Source organism: Narcine bancroftii, chromosome 4, assembly GCF_036971445.1.
Source record: "Narcine bancroftii isolate sNarBan1 chromosome 4, sNarBan1.hap1, whole genome shotgun sequence".
NCBI lineage: Eukaryota > Metazoa > Chordata > Chondrichthyes > Torpediniformes > Narcinidae > Narcine > Narcine bancroftii.
This window is the reverse complement of record NC_091472.1, coordinates 89,371,638-89,396,019: the sequence shown is the minus strand read 5'-3', so window position 1 is coordinate 89,396,019 and position 24,382 is coordinate 89,371,638. Positions and strand designations below refer to the sequence as shown.

Below are 24,382 nucleotides of genomic sequence, written 5' to 3'. Positions count from 1 at the left end.
TTCAATAAACAATATTTATTTATTTGTACATATGAAATACTTGTCTGGCATAAGTATCATTTGTCTCTATGTGTGTTATGTCTAGTTGGGTGTTTACAGTTGGGTTTTACTTGTGCAATCAGATAACAATAAACTTAACTTGAGTAAAAGGATCCCTGGCAAAAATTGCACAGAGGAATTGTGCAATGTAATTTCTATACAGAATACAGTGTTGAAACAAGACATGTCCCATTACCCTTGGGAGCTCCACAAATAGCTCAGAAATGTGGTGCTATTGGGTATGTTGAACACCAGGAAAGGTGTCAGCCTTTAATGAAGTTCTCCCTCTGTGGCCAAAGTGTTGCAGTGAGATGGAGGAAGCCAACGGCAAAATCCTCTGTGTGCTCTGCATTGAAGAAGTTGTTTACTGCAAGTGCTTGCATCTCACTGCAAGATGTATGATAATCATGAAGGCATTGTATAAAAATTGCATGAAAAGAATGCTATCAGTGACTGAGCAACTAGTGGTGATGTGCGACATCTCTGTTATCCTAAGTATGGAAAACTGGGACTTGCAAGTGCTAGCCATCAATGTTTCCATGCAGACTCTTTACTTGACATCTGATTGGTGACTGTTCAACAGAAGCCCCTAAAGGCTCCAACTTATGCCAGTGGACAAATAGTTCTGGAAAAAATTCAGCCATGTTAAAGAAGTGTCTAGATTTCAGATGGAAGAAGTTAACAGTGATCCAACCTCAGTGAAACTACTTATATTGCAATTTGTGCCTGAAGAAAGGTAATTCATGGATCCAACTTCTAGGCTGAAATGTAATTAAACTCTTAATGCTCTTAATTAGGAGTAAGAAATGAGAAAAATGACTCTGGAAAAGAGTCAGCTAACCCTTTACCCAGGCTCATTGGAGGTGGGTCCATTACCTGGTCCCCCTCGTTCTTGATATCATTTATCTGCAGTGAAGCATCAACACACCATCAACCAACCTCCCTATGCAAGATATCAGGAAGCTCTGTACAGACACTGTCAATGGAGCTGCATTGATAACTCTCTCAGTGCTTTTTTAAAATTTGTTTTGCTGTCATCTACAAGCCCCAAAGTCATTGGAAAAGCAACAAATAATGCAAGGCTTCATTAGTCTTAACAGAGCAAACAAGAAATTTACTATTGGACTGCACTGGTGGGATTCAGTTCTTGTTGACCTTTAATAGTTATTTCTCAACTTCTGCCACCAGATCTAAATTTGTTAGCAGTCTGTTGATTCTCCTGGTTTATACAATTATTGAGGGAATGTCATTGGATTAATTTCTCAGTCACTACCATCATTAAGTGCAGGTATCAGACATCTCTCTCTCTTTCTCTCTCTCTCTCTCTCTCTCTCTCTCTCTCTCTCTGTGTTTGTCTGTCTCTCTGTCTGTCTATCTTTCCCCCTCCATCCCCCTCTCCCCCACAAATCCCAAACACTCACCTTATTTAAGCCCCGGCTAATATTTTCTGGAAATTGTTCTGACTTTTCAAATTAGCATCATTATTCAAAGATCCATTCAAACTCATCTGCATGCCTACTACAAGGTGTCAAATCTTTCCTGATGCCATTGGTACTGTATTACTAAAAATAATACTTTGCTTTGTTGAATTTTTAAAAATGTTATGGAAGAGTGGGAACCTGGATACTTTTATTAATGCAGTAGAAAGTGACAATGGGTTTCAGCATCAACTGAGAATCACGATTCCATACTGTATATTGTTGTATACACAGAAGTTATTTTCCTTTGTTTGTCCTGTAAAGGCACGCAAAGAAGCGCTACTAGTCCAGGCCACAATCAATATAAGAAAGAGAATCAATGTAAGAAAGAGACATTGAATGTCTGTGGATCCTGCTGCCTCCTTCGATGATGCTGCCTCCATGGTTTCCTTTCCAATCTAATGCTGAATCTGAGCACCAGGCATCCAAGTCATCCTCTCAATCTCCTAGTTCTGAACCCTAAAGCAATTTAAGAAATGTCAGCAATTGAGACCCTTTGGGTGTGCTTCTTGCCATAATGAATCCTGCTCCTAATACCTGTGGTGATACACCACCAGCCTACTGCAGGTGGCGACCTCTGTACCTGCAGAAGAGCACGGGGGACAAGGCAACACCTAGCTGGCTGTCAATCAGCCAACCTGAATGAACCAAGCCCCACCCTCTGGCGACCTCTGTACCTGCAGAAGAGCACGGGGGACATGGCAACACCTAGCTGGCTGTCAATCAGCCAACCTGAATGAACCAAGCCCCACCCTCTGGCGACCTCTGTACCTGCAGAAGAGCACGGGGGACATGGCAACACCTAGTCAGCTGTCAATCACCCTCCGGGATATAAGCTAGATCCGGCCCTTCGAAGACAGTCTCAGAGCTTGGAACAGCATTCTCACAGCCAGCTCTGTGGAAGCTTATGTTGAATAAAGCCTGTAAAACAGACTTTGTTTTGTGTGTTTGCTTCTGTTCGATAGCACACTACAATACCTGGTTCTCACAAGCCGGTGTTAGGCCTTTATCTGCCATTGGTCCAGTGTTGTGGTTTCCTACCTTGTTGTATCCACTTCTGGATGGAGTGGGATGGTGAGGGGGAGGTGGAAGGTGGGGAGTTTCACTCCCATTTTAGTGCTCTACACTGCTCCACTTGTCCCCAGAGCCCACAACCCTCAAGGGCTGATGAATTTGGGCATCACCACCTTGGGTGCTGGACTTCTGAGGACATCAAGGTAAAAATCACAGTGAGTTCTACCCAACAGGAAACCACTTGTAAGTCACCTGATCTAATTCACTGAAGGTCACTTTAAAAAAGCCAAACTTAACAATTTACTAGTTTCATCAGGACATGCTCCTAAGTTTCTTAGTAAATTAATATTTTTAATATTTTACAACCTACAATTAGACACTGGCAACTTAATTTGAAGAGCATCCTCAAAGAGCAATAATTAGTGGAACTTACTGTGTTCAATAATTCAATCTGGAATCACAACTGTTCATAGTCTGGCAGAGCTAGTGCTCTTTTTTAAGTCAATGCAGAAGACCTACAGAAATGCAATTTATGTTGGATCTTGATTGAAAAAGAAAGAATATGTTGGATCCAACATGCACTTTTACTTCCGATGCTGGTTTGTCTAACTTTGTGTAAATTATCCCTGTTTAAATTTTAGGCTAATGAACTATTAGTTGTTGCTGTTTGCCAAGTTTCCATTGAGCTGCAATAGATCTACCAACTATCCACTGTTGGAATCTAGGGGTTAAAACAGTATGAAATAAATGATTAATTAATAAGTGTATATTTACTGCATGGTTCAGGGAAAAAGGAATGTGATTAAGTGGCAATCACAGCAGGGAGCAAAGTTGGCTGAGCAAAATTGTCTCTCCAAAATACAGGGAGAGGAAATGCATAAAACAATTTAGGAGGAATGCTCAAACGAAATGAGGTGGTGAGTAGCACAGGAGACACAGGCCAGATCAGAACAAAGAATGGCCTGTAAGAAACAAAGGGAATGGAAAACAAGTCTAGGAGGAAGATTAAGGCAGGAGGAGGTGTTAAAGAGAACAGCAGAAATTGGCAGGACAAGAACAGAATGGTGATTAGAGATATCTGGGGATGAATTAATTTCTGATCAACACAATGGGATAGTCTGGCCAGGAGGATTAACATGGGAGTGCTACACCCCAGATATCTGCAAAACAGGAGATGACTTGTGATAACGCTTATGCAAAAAGATCTAGCAAAGGAAGCCAACTTTTGTTCTGTATGATAAGGTTGACCTATATAAACTGAACCAACTGGACAATAGGGGTCAGTCTCGGGGAGTAGCTCACTGGCAGGTGACCTATGAACTAACAGACTGACCCAGAGCTCTGTTAAGTTTTATTCTTGTGCTGTGTAATAAATTGACTGTTGAACCGAATACCTTCTCCTATCACTTCATTCAAAGAACGCGCTGGACTCAGACTACACATAGACTAAATTAAGAGTAAGTTAAAGCCAGAGTCCGACAATTTGGTGACCCCGACGTGATGAAGATGGAGAAGTGACGGAAGAAAAAGATACGAAACACCGGTCGATTGTGGTGTGGTGATAACAACAAGTGACCATCCTACAAAGGGAGGTAAGCAGACGCCTGTTTTAACGAAGTTCTGCTATTGGCAAAGATAAATTGTGTGTTGTCACTACTCTGCAAAAGCCCTCGTTAAAGCCAAAGAATAAAACAAAAAGGGGGTTGGAGTCCCCCTAGTAGAAGGGGGTTGGAGTCCCCCTAGTAGAACGGGGTTGGAGTCCCCTGTAGTAAAAGGGGGTTGGAGTCCCCCTAGTAGAACGGGGTTGGAGTCCCCTGTAGTAGAAGGGGGTTGGAGTCCCCCTAGTATAAGGAGGTTGGAATCCCTCTACGGAGGTTGAGGTCCCTCTAGGAAAAGGAGGTTGGAATCCCTCTACGGAGGTTGAGGTCCCTCTAGGAAAAGGAGGTTGGAATCCCTCTACGGAGGTTGAGGTCCCTCTAGGAAAAGGTTGGAATCCCTCTAAGGAGGTTGAGGTCCGGTTGGAATCCCTCTAAGGAGGTTGAGGTCCCTCTAGTAGAACGGGGTTGGAGCCCCTTGTAGCAATCTGGAGAGGTAGATTTAGACACTTGGCCAAGTAGTATAAGGTGTATTGTGTTATAGTTATTTGTTTCTATAGTGTGTAATAAGTATTTGTTTAAGAATCGTGTACCATAGTAGTGTATAATAAGGATCTGTATAAGGTGTATTGTGTTATAGTTATTTGTTTCTATAGTGTGTAATAAGTATTTGTTTAAGAATCGTGTACCATAGTAGTGTATAATAAGTATCCGTATAAGGTGTATTGTGTTATAGTTATTTGTTTCTATAGTGTGTAATAAGTATTTGTTTAAGAATCGTGTACCATAGTAGTGTATAATAAGTATCCGTATAAGGTGTATTGTGTTATAGTTATTTGTTTCTATAGTGTGTAATAAGTATTTGTTTAAGAATCGTGTACCATAGTAGTGTATAATAAGTATTTGTTTAAGAATCGTGTACCATAATAGTAATAAGTATCTGTATAAGGTGTTCGGCATTTAACTGTTTTTCCATGCACGCTGGTATTGTTGCTGTGTATATCACTGTATTACTCTCGATGTTTTAAGTACTTCTGAAAAAGGGGCAGCAGAGGTTACAGATTGTACTGTTTTACAGGGTAGAGAAGGCATAGAGGCAAGGTATTTAGAATACGGATCAGGGAAACACAGTGGGGATAGGCAGTCACACAGTGAGGCACCTGTGTACACAGACTAACCGCAAAACAAACAATGTACATTTCACACAAAGGGGGAAACTAACAAGCTAACCGCAAAACAAACAATAGACACTTCACACAACCACGAGACACATAATCCCCCAGCTGGCTCTCTCTCTGATCATCCCTGAAGGGGAACACCTGTGTTCAGGGAGCTGCTGGTCATCTAGTGATTATACAACGTGGGAAGGGACGAAGTAGATTGCAGGGTGTCAAAATCACGGTCTAAAGGGTTAAAGATCAGAACGGAGATGGAAGGAGTAAATAGGGATGTAGGGCAAGAGCTCGGGGTAGACAGAGGGGTTCCCCTATCTGTAAACCGACAGTGGGAGAAAACAAGGGATCAATTACTGGGAGGAGTACCGAAGGGAGAGGAGGTACAGGCTATGGCACGATACGAACAGATATGGAGAGAGCTGCAGAATCAGGGGAAGGTGCCACAAGGATTTGAAAAAATCCGACTGGTACGGTACTTAGGAGAAGCAGAGAGGGAAGCAGCCAAGGAGGTGCAGGAACATGAGGCAAAAGGACAAGGATCTATATGGAAGAGAAGAAGGTTTAAACAACAGAGAGAAGTGAAGGAACAGAGAAGGGCAGATTTACACATTATAACATTGGCTTGCATGGCTGTGGAAGCGAACCTTCAACATGATATTAAACAGGGATCCCATAACACTAAGGAGAATACGGGGGAGGTGAAGCCGTCAGCCCCGTTATATCCAGAGTTACCGGAGACATTGCCACCACCTTATCCTATTCCCCAAATGCCAGCGATGCAGATAAGTGAGGGAATAGTGAATGTCACTGAGTTAACAGGTCCAGAACTACATGAGGCGAAGGAGAGACTGAAGAGAGTTGCACAGGGGAGAGTGGAGGAAACAAAAGAGTGGGTGCACGAAGTACAGAACGATAGATGTGCAGTAAGGAAAAATAGTAGGGGCTTGGGAAGTACAGATGAGAGAGAGCTGGGACAAGAGGAGAATAGGAAGGGAAATGACCCAGCGAGTGTCAGATGGGAACGGGAGAGAGAGCAGGACGAGGATACTGATCTAGCTAGTGTGAGTGTGGAGAATGAAGAGGAGGAACAGCCAGTCACGATCAGGGGAAGCATGATCACACATAGAAGACAGAGTCAGGATGACCCTCGTTCCCCTTTGGGATATGCGTTGCGGGACAGGGAGGAAGTACGGCTTCCAGAAAGGTATAGACAGATGCCGCTAATTTATAAGGGTCCGCAAATTGGGGAGAGGTATCAACCCTTCTCATTCACTGACATGAATTGTATTTTGGATAAAATGCCACCTCCGACTGAGGGAGGTGGAGCGTGGATGGGAAAGTTCTGCCAATATACGATGGGACATAAGATAGCCATAGGGGATTGGAGAGCATTATTGGGTAAACAGCTTGGGCTGTGGGAGATACAGCAGGTAGAAATGATCGCAGGAATCACTAGGTGCCTCGATGCCGAGCCATTTGCCAACCATGCTACGGCAATAGGAGGGGCTATGAGAGATAAGTTCCCCGTTTCCCCCGGTGTCATGCAGTCCCTGACCTTTTCCATAAAGGAGGATGAGGAGATCTCGACTTTTTTGAGTCAGTGTAGGGAGAGTTGGACTGATAAGGCAGGAGTACACCCAGCCACAGATCCCTTGCAGACTACACTCTTTAGGGCTGCAGTAACGAGTGGACTGCCAGCTGTAGTTAGGGAGGCATTAGAGAATAACCCTGATATTCCTGGCTGCTCGAGTGAGCAATGGGAAAAACATTTGACCCATCACATGAAACGTTACAGGGCTAAGCAAAAGGAGGACAAACATACTATGGAGTCGGCACAAGTGCAACTCCTTAAGCTTCAATTGGAAGAGGCTAGAAAAAAGGCAAACGAGGCAAAAAAGATTTCCTCAAAGGGTGCAAACCAGATGATTCAGCAGCCAACGCAGCCACCACAAGGGAATAATATGAGTTGGCACCCGGCCCCATATTGGGCACCGGGTCCCACCTATGTGGCCAGAATGGGAGGTCCAATGGGGGGATTCCGAGTAAGAGGGAGAGTTCGGAGTGCTCCACGAAGGCAGCCAGCCGTATGTTTTGGATGCGGTCAGCCAGGACACTTGAAGAGAGACTGTCCCCTAGTTTGGGAGCCTCGGGACCCGGGGGCAAGGGGCTATGGACCACCACAACAGGAGCCTTGGGTCCAGCCCCAGAGATCGTCAGTGCCACCCCCGGTACATCAGGCACCCTATGCGGCTCTAGCTCCGAGGAGACAATTCCCTTTGCTGACAGAGGAGGAGCAATATTGCCCACAGTGACGGAGCCCGAGCACCCACGAGCAGGCTAGGTTGGCAGACCCTTTCCTGCAGATTAAAGTTATGGACATGGAAGTATCCTTTTTAGTGGATACGGGAGCCAGATTTTCAACACTCACTGGCACTGAATTTCAAGATAAAACATCATCCTCTAGCGTCCAGCTGATAGGGTTCTCGGGTACACCAGAAAATCTGCCGTTTTCTACACCACTAGTCACTTCTGTGGCAGGACAGACTTTTACACATCAGTACATTTTGTCAGCCAGGTGTCCTACCAATCTTTTGGGCAGAGACTTGTTGTTCAAGTGCGGAGCATCCATCCTTTGTGGACCCGACGGAATAGAGGTCACCTTTCCAAATGGATTTTCTATGAACTGTTCAGTAACTACACTTCATTCCGGTTCTCAAATGTTGTTGGCAGCAGCTGGAGGATCCGTGTCTGAGGGACAATGGGCTGACATTTACTGGGGGCTGCTGCAACCTGAGGACCCACAGAAGGGAGGGCTGCTAAAGCTTTATAATCAATGGAAGCCGTGGATCCAGACGTTACACCCGTATACCCCTCCCTCGGACCCTCCCCATATGACCCTCTTTTACGATAGGGATGGGGATGAAATGTATCAGCATGCCTTTTATGAAGAGGTAGAGGGCAGGCAATGGGAAATTAATTCGGACTACATAGTGATAGGAAAGGAGGGAGTGGCCGCTGCGGTGGCACTGACATCTGAGCAGCTGGAATGGTATGAGATGGCAGGTGAGGCCATTCCTCATGTCACCCTTGCAATTGGCACTACTCATCAGGCAAAAGATTTGGGACCGATGTGTCGGAACTTGAAGTCCCTAAGGGACTGGTCTGACACCCAAATACCGACAGTGCAGTTCTCCTCATCTGGTCAGGCATACAGAATTTTGTCTCCGACACATGATCAAGTCCTCCTTGAGCATAGACAGATTGAACGATTTCATGGTAGGGAGAAGATGGATCACCCCGACTCGGCCCCTATGCTAGATTCTCTCCCTGAGAACCTGTGGTCAGCGAGATCAGCAGATGTGGGTTTTTGTCAGCAGGTTGATCCCATAACCTTCGAACTGTCAGATTACACCCCTATTTGGCAGATGCAATACTACATCATACAAAACCAAAGACAGTTAAAGAGATGCTTTCGTTTTTGGGTTTGTCAGGTTATAGTAGGCAGTTTATCCCATCGTATGGTGAGTTGACACATCCACTGCGAACTTTGGTGAATGAGCAGGGGATGAGGAACCTGGGAGCTACACTGGATTGGACTGCACAGGCTGAGATGAGTTTTATTCTATTGAAGCAAGCTCTTACAACAGCTACAGATTTGGCGATTCCAAATTATAAACTACCTTTCTTTTTGGATGTTTCTGTAAAAGCACACACAATTGATGGTGTTCTTTTTCAGAAAAAAGGGGGTGGAAGATGTGTGCTCATGTATGGGAGTATCACACTAGACCCAACGGAAGACAGACACCCACCATGTACAAGACATGCAGCAGGAGTAGCAAAGATTCTACAAAAGGTGGCACACATAGTAATGGGACATGGCCTGACAGTATTAACAACACATAGTATTGTAGCATTTGTGAGCTCCACAGCATTTACAATGACTTCGTTAAGGCAGACGAGACTAGAAAAGATCCTGAATGCTCCAAATGTTACGTTTACCCATGAAGGCATTAACATGGCAGAAAATAGTGGAGAGGATGAACCAAACAATAAAAGGTAAGATCGGGAAAGTACAGGCACGGACCAAACTAAATTGGGTGGATGCGTTGCCTCTGGCATTAATGTCAATAAGGAGTTCGGTAAGTTCTGTGACAGGATTCACTCCATATGAACTACGAACGGGGCACCAGTTCCCGGGACCGGGAGCCAGAAGTCAGACTACGAAGAATGGGGTAAGTTCAATGGGATGCAAGCTGTATTATGATAAACTAACGGCTCTGGTGTCAGATTTTTCACAACAGGTCACAAGTCCCAACAGAGAAGGGGAAACACCGATACCTTCAGTCGCGGAGTGGATTCTGCTAAAGGTCATCAAGAGAAAGTGGTCGGAGCCCAGGTGGACAGGACCCTACCGAGGGGTGGAGAGGACGTCCCACGCGGTTCGACTACAAGGAAAAGGCGAGACGTGGTATCATTGGAGTCAGTGTGCAGCAACGGACCCACCGACACGGACACTGGAACAGATTCGAACGGAGGTGACTGAGAACCTGTGAAGCAACCACGGACTAAGAACACTTAAAGTCCTTTTTTTTTTAAAGAGACTATTGGACTACAGTGACTGTGTATCAGTGGTTGACGGCATAATCAAGTTATTGGCATCAAAACAACGAAAAAAGCTGGGATGAATACTATGTGGGGACTATGGGTACTGGTATTCCGAGCCCTTGAAGGGGCTGGGGTAGAAAACCACTGTACAAAGTGTGTGCACTCGGCCTGGGGGTCGCACAACGAAAAAGAACAGTACTTTACTGATTGGACTAACTTTCCTGAACACTGTGTGGGGACTCACACAGGACGTAAGTGTGTGCATAATGGACAAGTGTATGATGTTAAATTCAATAAGGGCTCTTTACAGTTCACATCAAATCGAGACCGCTGTCCCCAAGGAGTAACATGGTTTTGTGCCCCGGAGGGAGACCAAGATAAGGAGAAAGGGGGCTCAATTCCCATTCAGAGGATACAGTGGGACCCCATGTGGCAAAAGAGAAAACAACCATACGTATGGGACAGAGAAAAGGGGGATATCTATGACAACGCTAAACGCCAGGCTGCCACTCACAGAGTAGGGGACAACAGATGGGTAGACCTTTGCCAAACTACGGCAGAACTCTTGGGGGTTAAAAACTGTTGGGTATGTGGGGGACCCACAAGAGATGGATCATGGCCATGGAGCGGGGAGCCCCTGGAAGTATGGGAGTTGATGAGTTTTCACGGATCGGCAGATGAAACGCGCCCCCGCCAGACATGGCATCTAGCTAATCACCCATTGGGAGAGGAATGTATCAGGAAGGAGCAAGGCAGGCATTATAAAGGAGACTCGAGATGCACAAGGGTTAAGATCTTGGGGAAATTCCCTCGATGGCATCCTCAGCGACCCCGGTGGTTCCTGTCCCCACAGAAGGTAACACATTGTAGACCCATAACAGATAACTCCCGTGGGAAAGGGGTATGGAATTGCACGGGCGTTAATCCATATGAAGGGGTTCCCTCACTCAGACAATTTTGGGCTCATCCCTATCCACACGGATTTGCCCCAGAGGGTTTATATTGGATTTGTGGGAATACGGCTTACACTTTTTTGGAGCCAGACTGGAGGGGAACGTGCTGTATAGGTATCATTCAACCACAATTTGTGCTGTTACCACAGAACGACTCCCATCAGTTAGCAGCGCGTGTATATCAGGGGCTCCGCCAGAAGAGGTATTTAAAGATCGGTGAGTGGGGAGAGGACTGGCCTCCAGAGCGCATTATTTCTTATTATGGACCTGCTACTTGGGCACAGGATGGGTCCTGGGGATATCGAACCCCAATTTACATGTTAAACCGTCTGATTCGTTTACAAGCCATTTTGGAAATTATCACCAATGACACCGCCGCAGCCCTTGATCTGTTGGCAGAAGAGCAGCAACAGATTAGGGCCACGGTGTTTCAGAACCGCTTAGCTTTAGACTACTTGTTAGCCACTGAAGGGGGTGTGTGTGGGAAATTGAATCTCACTAATTGTTGTTTGAAAATTGATGACAATGGGCAAGCAGTAAAAGAGATTTCATCTGGCATTCGCAAATTAGCTCACGCCCCGGTTCAGAACTGGCGACCCTGGGGCAGCTCATGGCTGGGAAACTTGTTCTCTGGAGCCTGGGGATGGATACAGACTGCAGTGCTAGTTGCTGGAGTTGTGGTATTGGCGTTGGTCCTGATCCCGTGCATCCTTCCCTGCCTCCAGTGCCTGATCCAACGAGCGCTGTCACAGAGAGACATCCCCAGACCCCAAGGCATGTATTTGTCCCTACTGCCCTCTCAAGAGTGTAATGATTACAAGGGATCAGAAATGCCAACCCTGGCATGTAACCTGGATTTCTCTATCTAATAAATTAACTGGTGGTTGGTCTCATTTTCATGAGACCAAAAGGGGGACTGTTGGAATCTAGGGGTTAAAACAGTATGAAATAAATGATTAATTAATAAGTGTATATTTACTGCATGGTTCAGGGAAAAAGGAATGTGATTAAGTGGCAATCACAGCAGGGAGCAAAGTTGGCTGAGCAAAATTGTCTCTCCAAAATACAGGGAGAGGAAATGCATAAAACAATTTAGGAGGAATGCTCAAACGAAATGAGGTGGTGAGTAGCACAGGAGACACAGGCCAGATCAGAACAAAGAATGGCCTGTAAGAAACAAAGGGAATGGAAAACAAGTCTAGGAGGAAGATTAAGGCAGGAGGAGGTGTTAAAGAGAACAGCAGAAATTGGCAGGACAAGAACAGAATGGTGATTAGAGATATCTGGGGATGAATTAATTTCTGATCAACACAATGGGATAGTCTGGCCAGGAGGATTAACATGGGAGTGCTACACCCCAGATATCTGCAAAACAGGAGATGACTTGTGATAACGCTTATGCAAAAAGATCTAGCAAAGGAAGCCAACTTTTGTTCTGTATGATAAGGTTGACCTATATAAACTGAACCAACTGGACAATAGGGGTCAGTCTCAGGGAGTAGCTCACTGGCAGGTGACCTATGAACTAACAGACTGACCCAGAGCTCTGTTAAGTTTTATTCTTGTGCTGTGTAATAAATTGACTGTTAAACCGAATACCTTCTCCTATCACTTCATTCAAAGAACGCGCTGGACTCAGACTACACATAGACTAAATTAAGAGTAAGTTAAAGCCAGAGTCCGACACCACCTAACCATTCCTTCTCAACAGATATCCAAGAATATTGTGTCTTCTTACTCTATCTTTATCACTGCATGCTTATGTAAAAAAAAATCAATTACACAACACAAAGTCACAAACTTCGTGGACAACCCTCACCTATCCATAGGCAATAAAGATTTAAAAAAATTATTATTGCAGTTGAAGGCAGGCACTCAGTTAAAAATATTTCATAGAAAATAAAAACAGACTCTTTGGCCCCAGTACACAAAAGTGCTGGAGAAGCTCAGCAGATCAATGCTCGAAACATTTGTAACTTTTTTACTTCTATGGATGCTGATGGTCCCTCCAGCACTTTTGTGCATTGCACTCAGCCCCAGCATCTGCAGATTTTCTTGTTTAACTCTGGTCCCACTTGTCCATGCCAACAAAGTTATCCACTCAAGCCAATCTCATTGTTCTCAACCTTTTACTTTCCACTCACATACCACTTTAAGTAATCCCAATGCCATCAGTGCTCTGTCATTAGTAAGGGATGGCTTAAGGTGGAACATGAGTGGGAAGGTTGAGAATCACTGCTCTAGACCCAATTGTTACTGAAATATGTTGCTTGAGAAAAATTGTCATTGGCCCATTTCCTTTGGAGTTATGAAACCGTGCACATGATAAGACAATTAGATACAATTGAAATAGTGGTTTTCAAACTTTTTCTTTCCACCCACATACCACCTTAAGCAATCCCTTAATAATCAGAGGCACAGGGAATACTTAAAATGGTATGTGAGTGGAAAGAAAAAGGTTGAGAACCACTGCTAGACCTTTCCTAGCCACATTCCTATCTAAAATACACCGGTGGAAATACTCCTTCAAAACTACATTAACCGTCCACTTATATTTTTGCATTAAAGTCTCTGGAGATGATCAAAGAACCTTTAAACTCAGACACAAATACCGCTTAAGACTACCTCACTGTAGTTAAACTTTGGTGGTAAACCACTGTATGTATGTTTAACTGTCTGGACACGCCCTTTGGCTGACTGTACCTGTGGCTCCTCCCACAGACTCCTGAATAAAGGGAACTGTCCCACAGCCCCCTCCCCGGTTCAGGAGAGTCGACCAGCATGGACATTCTATTGCCAATCAGTTTTACATAACTTCTAGTCTTTTGGAGTTATTGATGGTGCATCAATTTTATTAGCAATAAATTTTGATAAGGGAGCAGATCCAGAAGAAGAGAAGTTGGAAATTGCCTGAAGCCTTCAACAATTTTGAACTCTGGCTGCATTGCTTTGAAGCATTCTTGCTCAATCAGAGGTGGGCAAGGTGCAGAACTACATTCCTGAGTCAGGCCTTTGGTTTATTCAATGATCAGAGACGACAAGACATACCCAGACGTGATGGACATCCTGAAAGACCAGTACCTGAAGAAGGTAAATGAGGTCTACGCGAGACACCTCCTGAGTACTTGAAAACAGCAATCTGGGGAATGGAGTGCTGAGTATCTCTGGGGCCTGCAACTGCAAGGTCATGACAGCCGTGGTGAACATGGAGGACCGAATCAGAGGCGCTTATGTCATGGGCATCAGGTCCAACTACATCCAGCAGAGACTGTTGGAACAAGGTGAGCTCAAACTTGCAGAGAGCAGTCAAACTGGCAGGCATGCTAGAGATGGCCCTCCAGAGTATGGAAGCCTACTCAGCCGACAATGCAGCCATCTTGTGGTTGGCCGAGTGCTGCTATTTTGGGATGTGGGAGGGCCGCAACCCTGCAGAATGTCACCACTGCCACAACCTGCCAGCGATCGGACCATGACCGCTGTACTCCACGAGCACCCAAAGTACTACTTCTGCAGCCTGAACAAGCACTTGAGGAAATGCTGCCCGGCGAAAGATGTGGTTTACTCTAACTATGGGAATAAAGGACATTATGCGAAGGTGTACAAGTCCAAGTCACCCCAACCCAGCAGTGCTGCCATCTTTGAAATCCATCTTGGATGCTGCCATCCTGGATCTGAACACCCAAACACTCCACCGCATCTACAGACAGTGATCCAATACTAGCCTCCATCACATTAGATCAAGGTAGCCCTCACCAAATCGCCAGATTGATGATGGATATTCAGGTAAAGGGCCATGAGACGCACTGCCTGTTCAATAGTGGGAGCTCTTGACAGGGTGCAGCGTTACTCCCTTGTGGTAAGGCCAGTAAGTCACAAAGTCTCTTTGGCCTCGAAGTTCCATACGCCTGATGTTTGCGGCTACTGTATAATGACTCTGACCATGCGGTGCACAGACTACAAAGACTTTAAACTCCTCGTGATTAGGTCAGAGGTGCAGCAGCTACTCACTGAGGGGATCATTGAAGCCAGCACCAGCCCATGGAGAATAGGGAGAAAAACAGAATGGTCATTGACTATAGACAGACCATTAACAGATATACGCAGCTGGACAGGCCACATTCCCGTATCTTGACAACATCACATTTTGCAGCTATGACCTGCAAGATCATGGCGCCAACCTCCAAAACTTCCTCCAGACTGCCAAACTCCTTAACTTCACATACAATAAGGCTAAATGTGTATTTCGCACAACCTGCCTTGTTATCCTTGGCTGCATCGTGGACAACGCCCATGATTCCATGTGCCCACTTTTGAAACTCCCCCTTCCCCACAGCCACAAAGCCTGAAAAGGTGCCAGGGCTTTGTCTCCTACTATGACCAGTGGGTCCCCAATAATGCAGACAAGGCCTGCCCCTCATTAAATCTATCTCTTTTCCCCTAACATCAGAGACCCGTGCGGCCTTCAGCCACATAAAAGCAGACATTGTCAAGGCCACGACGCATTCTGTGGATTAATCCATCCCATTCCAGGTGGGGAGCAATGTGTCTGACTTCGCTCTGGCTGCCACCCTTAACCAGGCACGCAGACCTGTAGCCTTCTTTTCCAGCACCCTCCCGGGACCTGAAATTTGGCACTCCTCTATCGAGGAGGCCCAAGCCATTGTCGAGGCAGTATAGTACTGGAGACACTACCTCACCGACAAACGATTTACCTTGCTGACTGACCAACGTGCACTTCCTTTCATGTTCAACAATCAGCATCAAGGTAAAATCGAAAATGACAAGATATTGAGGTGGAGAATTGAACTTGCCACCTACAATTATGATAACTAGAACCAGCCCAGGAAACTCAATGGGTCCCCCAGATGCTCTATCTCACGGAATATGAGCCAGCGCACAAATAAACTGATTGCAAGCCCTCCACAACAGCCTCTGCCACCTCAGGGTCACCAGGTTCAAAGCCTGCAATCTGCCTTATACCATTGAGGAGATCAGGACAATGACCAGAAACTGCCAGATTCTTGAGGAGAGCAAATTGCACTTCTATCAACCAGTCAGAGTGCACCTGATAAAGGCTACCTGCCCCTTCGAACACCTGAATATTGATTTCAAAGGACCTCTCCCCTACTCTGACCACAAGGTATACTTCCTCAACATCAATGATGAGTACTCACATTTCCCATTTGCCTTCCCCTGCTCAGACAACTGCCACAGTCATCAAGGACCTATGCAATCTCTTCACCCTGTTTGGGTACCCCTGCTATATCCATAGTGACAAGAGGTCATATAAAAGTGACACTTTTATGAGTGACAGGCTGCATTAGTTCCTGCTGGCCAGAGGCATCACTATGAGCAGGACCAGGTGGGATGGGAGAATGGTCTAGAGGCCTTCTAGTATTCTGCTGGCAAGATGTCCTCCCAGAGGTGCTCTTCTCAGATCGCTTCTATGTACAACCACCAATGTCACTCCACATGAAAGAATGTTTTCCTTCCCTAGGAAGTCCTCTGCAGGGACCACGTTGCTGGCCTTGCTGATGTTCCCAGGGCCGGTCCTACTCTGGAAGCTCGTGAGGAGCCATAAGTCTGACCCTCTGGTTGAAAGGGTCCATCTCTTCCATGCCAGCCCCCAATATGCTAATGTGGCGTACCCTAATGGGCACGAAAATACCATCTCTTTTAGGGACCTGCTCTCAGGGGTTCCTGAGACTATTACTGATCACCCTACACCCCCTTCACCTATAATTTCTCATTATGCACCAAGGCTACAGCGTGTTACCCCAGCCCCAGCGGATGACATGCCAGACACGTTACCACGCATCCACCAAGTAGACGCTGATGACTATATACAGGTATTCCAGTTTGTCCAGGACTCAATAGCTGCACCACAGCCGGTACTATGATGGTCAAAGCGGCAGACCAGACCATCTGAAAGACTTAATTTGTAATAACACCTAATTCACTTCACCTTCCCCCCGCCAGATTCTTTCTAAAACAAGGGATGAAGGTGGTAAACCACTCTATGTTTAGCTGTCTGGACATGTCCTTGGATGACTGTCCCAACAGCCTCCTCCCCACTTCAGAACAGTCGACCAGCATGGATGTGCCTTCATTTTATTGCTAATAAAAGCCTCTCAGTTTTACATAACTTCTTGTCTTTTGGAGTTATTGATGGTGCATAACAACTATTTGGGACTCCAATCAGTCCTTCCAAGTGAAACAACAACTTGCCTGTAGAACTGTAGGTGTCATTTACTGCATCCAATGATCCCAATGCAACCTCCTCTACATTGGGGAGACTGGATGCAGACTAGGGGATCATTTCACTGAGGATCTCCTAGTCGTCAACCACTTTATTTCCACACACCATTGTCCTTGGCCTCATGTACTGCCAAGTTGAGGTCACCCCAAATTGGAGGAATGTATCTTATATTCTTTATCAACACTCTCCAACCAGACAGCAACAATAACAACTTCTCCAAATTCCATTAAACCTTGTGTGTGTGTCTCTCTCTCCCATCCCTGTCTCCCTTCCTCCAACATCCCACCCTTCCCTTCCTTCCATCAGAGAGCTACCCTTCTTAGCCCTTTGAACACCCCCATCACTCTTAGCTTCTGTAATGGAGGATTAAAACCATGTGCCCAGATGCTTTTTGCTTATGTGGAACTGATGACACTGGGGCCACTCTCAGGTCACCTTACTTTCAGAACTAGCAGATGTAATTAAACTCACCCATGGGGATTTATCTGAAGATACACTTTGAAATGGAATTCCACTGTGAGGCCCAGGGAAAGCAGTTGTTAAATGCGACACTCTGAAATTGACGAATTGGTCACAACCTGTCTTGCTCGAGAAGTTTTAATAAGTCTTTGTATCTACGAGATAAACCAGGAAATCATAGCATCTTGGTTCCATAATAATTAATCTTCTAAATTGTAGAATAGTATGTTCAGTTTTGATTTTGACTGACAAGTGTTAGAAGGAGTAGGCGCATGATTAATTGTTTTTGGGGTATATAAACCTGTGGTCCTGCTGCTGAAGTTTAGACTCTCCGAGGGGTGGGAACACCCCTTGTCAAGAAGGAAGAACAGCCAGAGTCCAAGCAACGTCCCGGTCGGGGAAGGTGGAGAAGCTGCTACCGGCGTCCTGACAACCTACTATGTGTCCAGTTGTTGCCTCGCTTCGGCAGTTGGGACCAGTCCAAGCGTTGATAAGTATAGTTGGGAAGGGCTTGCATATTGTAGTGTGAAATCAGCTTTGAATTTGTAATAAACATTTGTATAAACTGAACTGCTCTCGGTGTGTGTGTCTATTTTCTTTTGGTAGCTCAAACACTGTGACCAATCTAAAACGAACAAAATGAGAGGTATAAATTTACCCAAGACAGCTTCTTTATCTTCTACTCTCCCACCTGATTCCACCTGTTACCTCTTTCTTGTTAGCCTATGCTCCTCTCCATTCCCCTTCCTCCCTGCTCTCACACCTTCTTCCTCCTCCCCCCCATCTTTTTTATTCAGGCGTCTGCCTGATTCTCCACATTCCTGATGAAAGGCTCAGACTTGAAATGTTGATTGCCTTTTCCTTCCTATGGGTGCCACATGACCTGCTGAATTTCTTCAGCACTTTTGTGTCCTGTATTTAAACTTTCTTACATGGAATTGGCTATTATCTTTCCTAAATTCACAACAATGTTTTCACTTTGAAAGTTCTTCCCTGGCGATAAAACATTTGGTAGATGCAGAAGTATTGAAACATACAAGGAGAAACAAGTTTTTGTGACAATTATGAAAACTACAATTATAAAAGTATTCAAATATAATTGACTGCAAGAATTAAGAACTAGAATGTAATTCTAACAAATTTTGTCAAGCAACTTTAATTGGTTAGGTTTAGAATAGTGACTGAAGTAAAACCAACATTGTCAATCACATGCACATTATGAAAGCAGTCTGATTTTCAATTTAATGTACACCTGTGCGAACATCCACTTGGGAGCCAAGAGTATTTTCTAAATAGTGAAACACTAGAGAAGCATTGGTATTTTGTAAGTTTGCAAATCACTAAAACGAGACAGGTAGAAAGCAAAGGCCTACTGGAATGCAGTAGTGTATTTTACCTTAAGGACAATGGGTTGGTAGTTACTTTTCATTTGAGTAGGATTTTGGTCAAATCCTATTTGCTTTCAGGAAAAATGTTCAGTGAACATATTTGCATTTGGTGTATTCCAGAAATAGCAACAAACTCAAAGAGCTGGGTATACCATTTTTACATAGGTATTTAAATCAGAAAATGGGTTAGAATAGTAGGCATGTAAAGGGTAGTAAATAAAATTAGGATGTTTTAAAAGTTATTTTAATATAATAATGAAGATAATTATGATGCATTAGGATTACTGCTCTTCAGCAAGGTCATCCTAAGCAACCATAGAGACAGAAGAAGAAGGTTGTGCCTGAGATAATGGCATAGTGAGAAGTAAAGGGGCACGGGCTCTAATGGAGATCATACTGACAGGCCAGTGCTTTCTCTTTCTCTGAAGATCATTAAGCATGTCTTGGAAATTCTCTTTTAGTTTCAGGACTTTGTCTGATCATTGACAATGCTGTGGACCACCACAGAGTTGGCTGATCATAGACAGCATTCCCTTCTCTTCCACCATTCAATTTGTCGTCATCTCAGCCATCATCTTCACAACCTACCTCTCCTGCTCAGGTTAGATAATAACTTAAGCCATTTGTACAAACTAAATTATCAGCCACTAATAAAGATCAGGTTAGATAATAACTTAAGCCATTTGTACAAACTAAATTAAATGATAAAGTGGAAGAACCTGGTGACCCTGGGGTGGCAGAGTTTGTTGTAGACGGCTTGCAATCAGTCTATTTGTGAGCTGGCACATGTTCCGCAGGATAGAGCATCTGGGGGACCCATTGAGTTTCCTGGGCTGGTACAAGTTATCATAATTGTAGGTGGCAAGTTCAATTTTCCACCTCAATATCTTGTCGTTTTTGATTTTACTTTGCTGCTATTTGTTGAAATTAATAAAGAAATTGCAGGAAGACTTAGAACATTGGAAAGAATTACAGCTAACGTTGAGAGGGAGGGTAAACTGCATTAAAATGAATGTGTTCCCAAAGATACAATACTTATTTCAAACGTTACCAATTTCTTTAACAGAATTTTTTATTTAATGAACTAAAGAGAATAATAAGGAAATTTTTGTGGAAAGGGAGGAAATCGAGGATAGCGTTAGATAAATTAGCAAAGAGGTATAACCAAGGTGGTTTGCAGTTACCAAACTTTAGAAATTATTATAGGGCCACACAAATAAGGTATTTATCAGATTTTTACCAGACAAGGGAAAAAACCAGATTGGACTAAGATAGAACTAGATGAAATAGGGGAGAAGGTACCGGAACATATACTTTATAAGTGGGATGAAAAGCTGGTGCAATATAAAAGCTCACCAGTATTGCATCATTTACTTAATATATGGAAGAAGATCCACTTAGAAAGGAAAAAAAACAAATGACCAAATACCAAAATTATTATTGACGCAAAATCCACTAATCCCTTTTACAATAGATAACCTTTCCTTTAGAGAATGGGAGAGAAAAGAAATCAGTAGAAAATTGTTTTTTGGGAAATTATTTATTAACATTTGAACAGTTGAAGTACAAATATGGAATAATTCATGGTACAATGTTTCTATATTTAAAGGATAAATTGGGAAACAAATTGAGATTACCAGAAGGAAGCAGCTTTGAATAAGTGATTACAGACACAATGATAATTAAAAGATTTATAACGAACATGTACATTAAGATGCAAGATAAGGATAATGATGAAATAAACTATAAACCTAAACAAAAGTGGGAAAAGGATTTAAACATAAAGATAAAAAATGAAGTATGGGAAAAGTTATGTTCTGGAACTATGAAGAATACAATAAACACAAGGTTACGCATGATACAGTATAATTGGTCACTCCTCAAAAATTAAAAGAATGGGATTCAACATTATCGGATAGATGTTTTCGCTGTAAGAAGGAAATGGGAACAACTGTACATGCAATTTGGGCATGTACAAAAGTGAATACGTTTTGGGAAGAACTAAATCAGATATTAAATAAAATCACAAAAAATAACATACCAAAAAATCCCGAGATCTTCCTTTTAAGTAACATAAGAAGTAAAGAATTAGGCCTCAAATTAGATAAAATGCAAAAAAAATTCATTATGATAGCCTTAGCTGTAGCAAAAAAATGTATGTCAACTTGGAAAATGGAAGAGAGCCTGAGAATACAGCAATGGTACATGGAAATGAATAAATGTATTCCATTTGAAAAAATAACATATAATTTAAAAAATAAAGTCACATTGTTTGAACAAATTTGGGAACTGTACATGGAACATAACAGAGAGGGCTTGCTGTGGACCTCCATCCCCTAAAATGATAAGAAGACAAAACGACTTGATTCAGTGTGTAACAAATAGATGACACATTTTTCTTGTTTATTTTCCTTTGTGTGAAGATATTGTTTTATGGTTTTATTGTATTGTATATGTTGAATATTTATGGGTTTTGGAGGGGGGTGGGAAGAGGGGAGGGAAGGGGGAAAAAAGGGAGAAAATGCCACTGTGTAAATTTAATGAGAAACGTTTGTACATATTTTGGTTGATATGGTTCACAGAGTGAAAAATAGTAAAAAAAAAACCTACCTCTCCTGCATCTGTGGTTGTTCTATGACCTTGATGAAGAGCAATGACCTGAATGCATAATTGTCTTCATAATTGTATATAAAAATGTACATAAAATAAAATGAATGATTGTCATTGGGGAAAGTTTTTTAAACTTCACATCTGTAAAGAAGAAGCATGTCAAATAGTTGTTTTGCACCCCCCAAAAATCCTGGGTTTGTGCAAGACCCAACTCACTTCCCCCAATTCCTCAATCTTGAAATGCAATGCCATTCTTTGGACTTTGATTTAGACTGCAATGAGTGTCAATTGCCTTATTGCATAATTTTGCATTAATCACTGATAACGAGGGATAATATTGTCACAAAACTCATTAGTATAAAATAAACTCTGTCCGCTCTGTGATGCTTTTTTTTTTTTTTTTTTTTTTTTTTTTTTTTTTTTTTTTTTTTTTTTTTTTTAATTTTTTATTTTTCACACCATAAATCACAATAGCCATGATATACACTTTTTCTTTTCCACACATTTACAGTGACTTTTTCTCCCTCCCCCCTCCCTCCTCCCAAGCCACCCCCCCATCCCTCCCCCCTCTCATCCATTTTAGTTATACAATCTAGGTTGCATTAATTCAGTTAGACAATGTTGTCATTCAACAAAAATACACCAGAAATTCTACTGAGTCCATTTTTTTCTTCTCTTCTCCTTCCATCAACTTAGGTAATGTTTGTTCCCGGTAGGTTTTCGCTATTGTATTTAATGTAAGGCTCCCATACTTGTTCGAATATTTCAATATTATTTCTTAAACTATATGTTATTTTTTCTAATGGAATACATTTATTCATTTCTATATACCATTGTTGTATTTTCAAATTATCTTCCAATTTCCAGGTTGACATAATACATTTTTTTGCTACAGCTAGGGCTATCTTAACAAATCTTTTTTGTGCATCCTCCAAGTCAATTCCAAATTCTTTATTTTTTATGTTACTTAGGAGAAAGATCTCTGGATTCTTTGGTATATTGTTTTCTGTTATTTTATTTAATATCTGATTGAGATCATCCCAAAATTTTTCTACTCTCTCACATGTCCAGATTGCATGAATTGTTGTTCCCCTTTCTTTTTTACATCGAAAACATCTATCAGATACTGTTGGGTCCCATTTATTTAACTTTTGCGGTGTAATGTATAGTCTGTGTAACCAATTATATTGTATCATACGCAGGCTCGTATTTATTGTATTTCTCATCGTTCCAGAGCATAACTTCTCCCATGTTTCCTTTTTTATCTTTATATTTAAATCTTGTTCCCATTTTTGTTTAGTTTTACCATTTGTTTCCTCATTTTCCTTTTCTTGCAGTTTAATATACATATTTTTTATAAATCTTTTGATTAACATTGTATCTGTAATCACATATTCAAGGTTACTTCCCTCTGGTAAACTCAAGTTGCTTCCTAATTTATCTTTCAAGTAGGATCTCAGTTGGTAATATGCCAGCGCTGTATCTCCCGTTATATTGTACTTATCTCTCATTTGTTCAAAGGATAAGAATCTACTTCCTGAAAAACAATTTTCTATTCTTTTAATCCCTTTTTTTTCCCATTTTCTAAAGGCAAGGTTGTCTATTGTAAAAGGGAGTAGCTTATTTTGCGTCAATATTAGTTTTGGTATTTGGTAATTTATTTTATTTCTTTCTACATGTATCTTCTTCCATATATTGAGGAGATGGTGTACTACTGGAGAAGTTCTATGTTGTACCAATTTTTCGTCCCATTTATATAATATGTGTTCAGGTATCTTTTCCCCTATTTTATCTAATTCTAGTCTCGTCCAGTCTGGTTTTTCCCTTGTTTGATAAAAATCTGATAGGTACCTTAATTGTGCGGCTCTATAATAATTTTTGAAGTTTGGCAATTGTAAGCCTCCTTGTTTATACCATTCTGTTAATTTGTCTAGTGCTATCCTCGGTTTCCCCCCTCTCCATAAAAATCTCCTTATTATTTTCTTTAACTCTTTGAAGAATTTTTCTGTCAGTTGTATTGGCAATGCCTGAAATAAGTATAGTATCCTTGGAAAAATGTTCATTTTAATACAGTTTATCCTTCCTATCAGTGTTAGTGGTAGCTCTTTCCAATGCTCTAAATCGTCCTGTAGTTTTTTCATTAGTGGATTGTAATTGAGTTTATATAATTGGCCTAGATTTTTGTTTATTTGCACAGCTCTGTGATGCTTGATGTTGCATCTCTGTGACATCCCTTTGTGGAAAAGGGAAGGTGATTTTTGTTCATCCTGTTTGTATTTAATGGATCCAGATCTTGTCATAGATTGCCAAAGTCCTGTTCTGATCTATTTGCATAATCTTTCTGGGATTAGTGCTGGGTCCCTGGAGGCTGGTCTTTGAAGTTGTTGAATGGTCAAACTTTCTGAACAGCTTCAGCTCCCAACAGAATTTGCTCCTGGGTGGTGTCTCGTTTGAAAGTATGAGCAGTAGGTGAGTAGAGAAGATTTTGGGAATATCTATGAACTAAACCAAGACTATTCAGTCCCTCAAGCCTGTTTGGCCATTCCATTTTGTCACAGTTAATCTGCATTTTGTCTTTAACATCTTTGTCGAACAAAAACCTATCAATCTCACTTTCTAAGTCTTTAATTGAGTGAGCTTCTTGAGCTGGTAAATTCTTGTTTTCTTCTACTCCTTGAACCTCAGTTTTCTTCAGGCTGACTTCCAGGCCAAACATTTTGGCAGTTTCCACAAAGCAGGACGTCAAGCGCTGAAGAGCTGGCTCTGAATGGGCAACTAAAGCGGCATCATCTGCAAAGAGTAGTTCA

At 42.6% G+C, this 24,382-nt stretch overlaps 1 long non-coding RNA gene across 1 annotated transcript in view; it reads right to left on the bottom strand.

The window, feature by feature from the left end:
• Window positions 1–1,477: 1,477 nt before the first annotated feature.
• Window positions 1,478–24,382, bottom strand: part of LOC138760801 (uncharacterized) — a 34,622-nt gene continuing 11,717 nt past the window's right edge. Inside the window, exons 2-3 of the long non-coding RNA XR_011355880.1 lie at window positions 17,590–17,732; window positions 1,478–1,976 (exon numbers count right to left, since the gene is read on the bottom strand). This is a non-coding gene — a long non-coding RNA (uncharacterized lncRNA). The remainder of the gene's footprint in view (window positions 1,977–17,589; window positions 17,733–24,382) is intronic.